Below are 8,261 nucleotides of genomic sequence, written 5' to 3'. Positions count from 1 at the left end.
TGCCTGTCTGTCTCGCCCAAGTGTACCAGGAACTTCTTCAGGGCAGGAAGCAGGCTTTGCTCACCTCTGAATCCCCGTTGCAGGCAGTATGGCTCAGTAGATGCTTTTGAACAGAATTCAACAGAGGGTGCTGCACAGTGCCCCTTCTTTGCAGTATTTGTAGGAATCCTGAGGGAGCAATTGCTGCAGACAAGGTGGCCCTTGAATGTGTGTTAGGTGGCCTTGAATAAGACACATGCCTGTAAAGGAGGTTGCTGCCTCCTTCCTGGGGAGAGACCTGGAGACCTGCTCCTTAATTTGGCATGCAAGATTGTTTCTGCTCTTTTCATTTTTGTATTTGTTTAATGGATAGTCAGTCCCTCAGTCCATAAATATTTTCCGAGTCCCTGCTATTCTGGGCACCATTCTAGGGGATGGAGATATAGGGGTGCACATGACAGAAGGAGGTCCCACCTCAAAGAACTTCCCTCCCTTGGAAGGTGTAGAATAGTACAGAATGGAATATTCATTTGGACTAGCCCGCTGTCACTGGCGGGATCTGAAGAATCTGGAACAAGTGGGTCTCATCAGGGCGTGGCTGATGGAAACCTCAGGCAGTTGTAAGTAAAGGCATGGGGGCAGACACCCCAGTAGGAGGAGGGAACCAAAGGCGGTCAAGGACAGCCGTCATTTAGAAACATATTGAACACAACTGTGGTCAGCATATTGGAAGTCACAAAGAGATAGAAGCCTCAGTCCGTCCCTGTGAAGATCTTCTGTCTACAGTGGGAGAGGAAAGTCACAGTTATCCTGAGGGTTATCAACCAGTAAGGACCATCCAGGCAACCATTTTTAAAGACTTTTTATTTGAAAATAATTATAGACTCGAAGAACGTTGCAAAAAATAGCACAGAGAGGTTGTGTGTACCGTCATCCAATTTCCCCCAGTGGTAATACTTACATAACTACAGGACAACACCACAGCCAGGAAACTGACATTAGTGAAAGGCACAGATCTTGTTCAGATTTCCTTTGTTTTACATGTGAGTCTACAAAATCATTTCACATGTGTAAATCCACATAACAACCATCACCGTCAAGATACAGAAGAGTTCTGTCACCACAAAGATATCCCTGGTGCCACATCTTTATAGTCACCAGCCCCTGCCCCCCCAACCCCTGGCTAGTGTTGAGTTTTGAAAGTTCTTGGTGTTCTAGACATGAGCCCTTGGCCACATGTGCGGTTTGCAAATATTTTCTACTTGTCTATAGCATGTCTTTTCATCCTCTTTACAGGGTCTTTCACAGAAAAAAAGATTTTAATTTTGATGAAGTACAACTTAATTTTTTCTTTTATGGACTGTGCTTGTAGTGTCACGTTTAAGAACTCTTCATTTTTCTCTAGGTTTGAAGGTTTTCTATGTTTTCTTCTAAAAGTTTTATAATTTTACATTTAAATCTATGGTCATTTTTCAGTTAATTTTGTATAAGGTGTGAGGTTTGTTTCAAAGTTCTTTTTTTTTTGCCTATAAATATTGAATTGTTCCAGCGTTTTCTGTTTTAAAAAAAACTATCCTTTCTCCATTGCGTATCTTTTGCTCCTTTTTCAAAAATCAGTTGGCTGACCTGGGCCTGCCTGATGGTGTCCCCATGCCTGACAAGTACTCCTGGCAACGAGTTGCTGTAGAACTCAAATCTCTGCTGGGCAAGGATGTTTTGTTCTTGAAGGACTGCCTGGGCCCAGAAGTGGAGAAAGCTTGTGTGGACACAGCTGCTGGGTCTGTCATCCTGCTGGAGAACCTTTGCTTTCATGTGGAGGAAGAAGGGAAGGGAAAAGATGCTTCTGGGAACACGGTTAAAGCTGAGCCAGCCCAAATAGAAGCCTTCCAAGCTTCTCTTTCCAAGCTAGAGGATGTCTATGTCAATGATGCTTTTGGCACTGCTCACCGAGCCCACAGCTCCATGGTGGGAGTAACTCTGCCAGAGAAGGCTGGAGGTATTTTGATGAAGGAGGAGCTGGACTGCTTTGCCCAGGCCTTGGAGAGCCCAGAGCGACCGTTCCTGGCCATCTAAAGTGGGGCGGAGCTAAAGTTGCAGACAAGATCCAGCTGACCAATAATATGCTGGACAAAGTCAGTGAGATGATTATTGGTGGTGGAATGGCCCTTACCTTCCTTAATGTGCTCAACAACATGGAGATCGGCACTTCTCTGTTTGACGAAGAGGGATCCAAGATCATCAAAGACCTGATAGCCACAGCTGAGAAGAATGGTGTGCAGATTACCTTGCCTGTTGACTTTGTCACTGCTGATAAGTTTGACGAGAATGCCAAGACCGGCCAAGCCACTGTGCCCTCTGGCATACCTGCTGGCTGGATGGGCTTGGACTGCGGTCCTGAGAGCAGCAAAGAGTATGCTGAGGCTGTTGCTCAGGCTCAGCAGACCGTGTGGAATGGACCTGTGGGCGTGTTTGAATGGGAAGCTTTTGCCCGAGGAAACAAAGCCCTCGTGGATGAGATGGTGAAAGCCACTTCCAGGGGCTGCATCACCATCATAGGTGGGGGAGACACTGCTACTTGCTGTCCCAAATGGAACACGGAGGATAAAGTCAGTCATGTGAGCACCGGAGGTGGGGCCAGCTTAGAGCTCCTGGAGGGTGAAGTCCTTCCTGGGGTGGTGGATGCTCTCGGCAATGTTTAGTACTTTCCTGCCTTTTGGTTCCTGTGCATAGCCCCTAAGTCAACTTAGTGCTTCCTGCCTCTCCACTTGGCATTAGCTAATATCTTCCCCCATGTCAAGATTTGGCTAGTGGCCAATAGATATAGGGCCAGGAACTCTTAAACAGTTGTAGGGCATCTCAGCTCACCTTTACCGCACCCTGGATTTGCCTACATTCTTCAAGTTCCCATTTGAATTCCTTAGAGACCAAACCATTGTGCATTCTAGAGGCGTGTATTTATATTATGCCTGTTAAAAGAAAGTGAGCTGTGTTAGCTCAGTTCTCTTTATGAAGTAGCTTATTCTGATTAGCTTTGTCATTGTTTCACCACTCAGCATGGAAACAAAATGAAATGCCAGTTGTTGGTAGGAAGGGAGATGAAGTTGGTGATCTATTAAATAAATAATAAAAATATTCACTGGGAAAAAAAAAACAGTTGGCTGTACTAGTGTGGATTTATCTCTGGCTTATCTATTTTGTTTTATTGGTCTGGGTATTTATTCCTCCATAATACACATTGTCTTGATTACTGTAGTTACATAGTAAATCTTAAAATTGGGTGGAGTGATTCCTTCCTCTTTATTCTTCTTTTCTAAAATTGTTTCAGCTATTCTAATTCCTTTGCCTTTCCACATATATTTATAATAATCGTGTCAAAACCTGCACAAATTTTGCTGGGGTTTTGATAGAAATTGTGTTAAACCTATAGATCAATTTAGGGAGAATTGACATCTTTACTGGGTTGAGTCTTCGAAGCTGTGAACATGGTATGTTTTTCCATTTATTTACATCTTCCTTAATTTCTTTCATCATGTTTTGTTGTCTTCAGCAAACAAGTCCTGTACATCTTTTGTTATAATTATGCCTATATATTTTGTTTACAGGGATGGTATAAACGGTATTATGTTTTTAATTTTGGCTTCCACATGGTCATGGACAGTATATAGAGATACTATTTATTTTTGAATGTTGACCTTGTATCCTGCGACCTAGCTAAGCTATTAGTGCTAGATGGGTTTTGTTTGTTTGCTTCATTTTTGTTTTGGGCTTTTTAAAAAAGATTCTTTGGGATTTTCTGCATAGGCCATATGTCGTCTGAAAATAAGGATAGTTTTATTTGTTCCTCTCCAATATGTATGCCATCATGGTGATTATCAACTGTGAGAATCATCCAGGCAAAAAATGTATTTAATTCCAACGATTCTGTTTTCTTACTCTTTTCTAGATTATTTCCCCTTGTCTACTGTGTGTTCAGGGAACACAGACTCACTCTTACATTAGATCAAACAACTATTATTAGGAAAAATATCTGGAAATAATAAGATTAACACATCGTAGAGCCAAAGAGGAAGGATTGGGGGACTTTTCACATCCCGCCTGCTCCCTGAGGAAAGGTCATCGAAAGATGACTCTGGGTACTGTGTGTTCCCTTGGGTCAGGGCCATCTGGGCCTCAGCTAGCCTTCTCGATGTTCCCCCAGTGAAAAGCAATCCTTCTTCCAGGACTGGCCCAGGTTGGGACCCCCTGAAGACAGACTGGGATGAGGGACTGACCACGGGGTTGGAGGGGAGGTGGAGGGAGTCCTTGGGAAGGTTGAGGAGGGCCTCCCCTCACGTTGATCCAGATGGGTTTCCAGCAGGTGTGTGGGAGACATCACTGTCCTTTGCTTTGAGCTGAGACACAGCTTCTACACGTCCCGTGGGATGGGGGTCTAGGTGTTATTGAAGAGAAGAAAAACAAGACAGTGTTCTTCTTCCCACTGGTGATGAACCTGGGCCATGCAAGGGGGACTGTGTCCTTGACACCAGGAAACTGAAGCCAGGGCTCACTGTGCAGACCCCAGAATCGTACATGATGTATAAGCCATGCTGTGTGAGCAAAACGATCCTGTACAATGAAAGTTCTGCTTATCCAGATGGCTTAAAGTTTTTTAATCCCAGTGCTATTTACTTTCCTGATAAAGTGTTGGGCAATTCATAGCTAAAATATACTGAAACATTATACCATGTGCAATGCTTAATCCACACATTTGTTAAAGGTGGGTATGTTTAAAGAGGTTGAAACAAAGGGAATGCAGTTCCCTGATAACATGCTTAGCTGTGGAGAGATTTATTTAATCTAGAATAGTAAGATATTTTTATCCACTTTCTGAAAACAAAGAGATTTTTTTAAATAAGTTTATTTTATTTATTTATTTTTGGCTGTGTTGGGTCTTTGCTGCTGTGCGCGGGCTTTCTCTAGTTGCAGCGAGCGGAGGCTACTCTTCGTTGCGGTACGCAGGCTTCTCATTGCCGTGGCATCTCGTTGTGGGAGCATGGGCTGTAGGTGCGCGGGCTTCAGTAGTTGTGGCTCGTGGGCTCTAGAGCACAGGCTCAGTAGTTGTGGTGCACGGGCTTAGTTGCTCCGTGGCATGTGGGATCTTCCCGGACGAGGGCTTGAACACGTGTCCCCCACATTGGTAGGTGGATTCTCAACCACTGTGCCACCAGGGAAGCCCAAGAGATGAGTTTTTTAAAAGCTAAGGCTATCTTGAAAATGGTAAACTGGAAAAAAATTTAAAGGCAAATTTAGTTAATGGGGGTCGTAACTTCTTATTGTTTCCGTGTTCTATACCACGCCATACATGAATTAATAAGCTCTACAGCCTTGCAACTATGAGGCTGGCAAGTCCCTTGATCTGCTGGATGAGTCTGCAAGCTGGAAGCCCGGGAGAGCTGGGGGTTTAGTTTCAGTCCAAGTCCAAAAACCTGAGAACCAGGAGAGCTGATGGTGTAGTTTGTGTCCAAAGGCTGGCAGGCTCAAGACCCCGCAAGAGCCGATGTTTCAGTTCAAGTCTGAAGGCAGGAAAGAAAACTGGTGTCCTATTCTGAAAGCATTCAGGCAGGAGAGGTTTCTCTCCTACTCAGAAGAGGATCGGCCTTCTTGTTCTATTCAGAGCTTCAACTGATAGGATGGGCCCACAAGCGTGAAAGAGGGCAATCTGCTTTACTTGGTTTATACCCTCACGGAAACACCGAAAATAATGTCTGACCAAATATCTGGGCACCGCGTGGCCCAATCAAGCTGACATAAAATTAATCATCGTGGAAACATAGGCACGGACCAGTGAAAGACTATTTCAAAAGAGTGTGAAGTTCTGGAGCGGACTTCTGATTACCTTCTCAAAGAGGACCAGGTTTTCTTATCTGCCAGTTGAGAAAATGTTCCTTACCCCCTTGTGAAATCTGAATGCTTTCTTAAAATTACAATAATGAATATCATTCACTGTGTACCTACTCTGTGCTGTTTGCTTAGCAAACATCTCACTTAATCCTCTCACTAACCTCTCACTTAATCTTCTCACTAACCCTGCTCTCTACTAAGCTTATTCTCAAAGGAGGGGATGTAGTGGCATCTACATATGAGAAAACCAAGGCTCAGAGAACTGTATACTCATCAGTGTTTACAGTACCTGGAACACAGTAGGTGTTCACTAAATATGTGTTGAATGATGTTAATTAAGCCTCTTGTTAAAGGCCATACAGCTAGAAATGGTAAAGTTAAAATTCAAAACCAGATCGTTTGACCCCAAAGTCAACGCACTTTAGGGAAAACTAGTGAACACAGGCAGGGTAGAAAATATGTTACTTGGAGTTTAGGCTGTCGGACCACTGGCATTTCACATGACTCCTACATGAAGTAGGCCGACATGACAGAGCCTGAAAAAATTCCAGTAATTCCAACAAAGCTGGTCAGCCTCTGGTACAGGTCCTTGAAAGTGACCTTGCGCAATTAAACCACACACATCGGCAGACATTAGCTCTAGTTCTGGTTGACTCAGAAACTCAACAGCCCTATTCCTGGCATGATTGAGCATAATTTTCTCCCTGTTATTAATTCATCCTTAGAATGCTTGGGTCATAGCTAGAAAGACAGGGTCAGTATATGTTTCAAAACTGTCTGGTCTCTCTCTGATGAACAGTGTTCAGTTGGTGGGGGATGAAGTTGAGGGAGGAGGGCTGGTTATTAATTTCACAGCAGTTATGTTGTTCAGCCTCAGTGAGATGTTTATCAAGGGGCTAAGATTCTTCCCAGTAACTTATTAGCTATATTTGGAAGCATGTTAAGTCTTGGAGGCCACAGGGCGCTGTTTGATGTTTTTCGGCAGTGATTCATGACACAGAAGGTATCTTAATCACTCCCCCGAGGGTCTTCTCAACTTTCAACCCAAGGGCAACTTTACTCCAGGAACATTGGCCCTGAGCATACCTTACTGTCTCCCTGTCCTGCTCCCTTCCAAGGCTACGGGAAATCTGTTTTTCATTTTCAAAGAAAATGTGTAGATTAATTTTAAAGGAGAATTTTGCTATTTCATCTGAACTTGCCAAAGACGTGATAAGATCTCAAAAAGGACAATGTGGTTCTTCCAATTATTTTGGACAATTGGTGGTGAACAGTCAGAAGGGAGGAAAGTTGGGAGTCGTTTAAGAAAGAAGATTCATCCAAGCAGAGACCCGTGAAAACGCCCTATTGTCTAAAACCAAAATGAGTCATGTTGTGCAAGAACAGTTAGTGGCTGTTCCTGGGAGGGACATGTTGACCTCCAACCTAAACCTGGAACTGGAGCCAGAGCCTTCGGTTTGGGCGGTCTTTCTCTAGGATATCATGTCTGCTGCAGTGTTCCAACTTCAAATCACATCTGGAATGTGGTCTTGCCTCTTCTCACCATGGCTGTTACTACCACCCTCATCTGCACTCCCATCATCTCTCCCCGGTGTTGCCACAAAAGCCCGCTTCCTGGCCTTCCTGCAGGCCATTTTCCACGCAGCAGCCTGGATCATCTGTTACAACCCAAGTCACATATGCCTCTACTCTGCTCAAAAGCTTCCCGTGTCTCCCCACGTTACTAAGAGTAGAAGCCACAGTCCTTCCATGCCCTCCGTGATCCAACCATGCAAGCTGGCCCCTCCCTTACCTTGCTGACCTCCTCTCCTACCTAAAGATAGGACCCAAAGCAAGGGCTCAGACTTCACTTTCTGGTCTTAGGTTGGAGGTCAAGGCTTCACCTCAACACGTCCCTCCCAGAAACAACCTCTGCATTTCTTGTACCTCCCGTGTCCTCCGATCTCATCATGTTTTAGGCATGGGCCCGTTTCCCATGGGCAGCCTTGCTGTCCCCATTTCTCGCTCTGCTCCAGCCACATTGGTGTGATTGCTCTTTCTCAAACACACCAGGCTCTCTCTGCCTCAGGGCATTTACACTTGCTGTTCTCTCTGACTGGAATGCTTTTCCCCCAAATAATTACATGACATGCCTCATTTCCTTTAGGACTCTCTTCCTATGTTTCTTTCTTCTCTGACGGTATTATTTACAGTTGAAACTCCTTCTGCCTACCATCCCTCCACCCTGGTCCTCCCTCTCTTCTTTTATCTTTCTCATTAGCACTTGTCATGAACTAACATACTATATATTTTATTTATTATATTTTGCCAATCCATGGGGCAGGGATTTTTGGGTCTATTTTGTTTATTGTTGTATCCTCAGTGCTCAGAAGCATACCTAGCACATCATAAATACACATTAC

General features: G+C 44.3%; 1 pseudogene; it reads left to right on the top strand.

Annotated features, from left to right (window-relative positions):
• The first annotated feature begins 1,438 nt into the window (after nucleotides 1-1,438).
• Nucleotides 1,439-3,118, top strand: LOC113624508 (phosphoglycerate kinase 1 pseudogene; annotated as a pseudogene).
• Nucleotides 3,119-8,261: the final 5,143 nt, after the last annotated feature.

The sequence above is a fragment of the Aethalodelphis obliquidens genome, unplaced genomic scaffold (assembly GCF_003676395.1).
Source record: "Aethalodelphis obliquidens isolate GAN/ISIS:26980383/991018 unplaced genomic scaffold, ASM367639v1 scaffold13, whole genome shotgun sequence".
Classification (NCBI taxonomy): domain Eukaryota; kingdom Metazoa; phylum Chordata; class Mammalia; order Artiodactyla; family Delphinidae; genus Aethalodelphis; species Aethalodelphis obliquidens.
The sequence above is the reverse complement of the archived record's forward strand: the minus strand, read 5'-3'. Positions and strand labels throughout refer to the sequence as shown.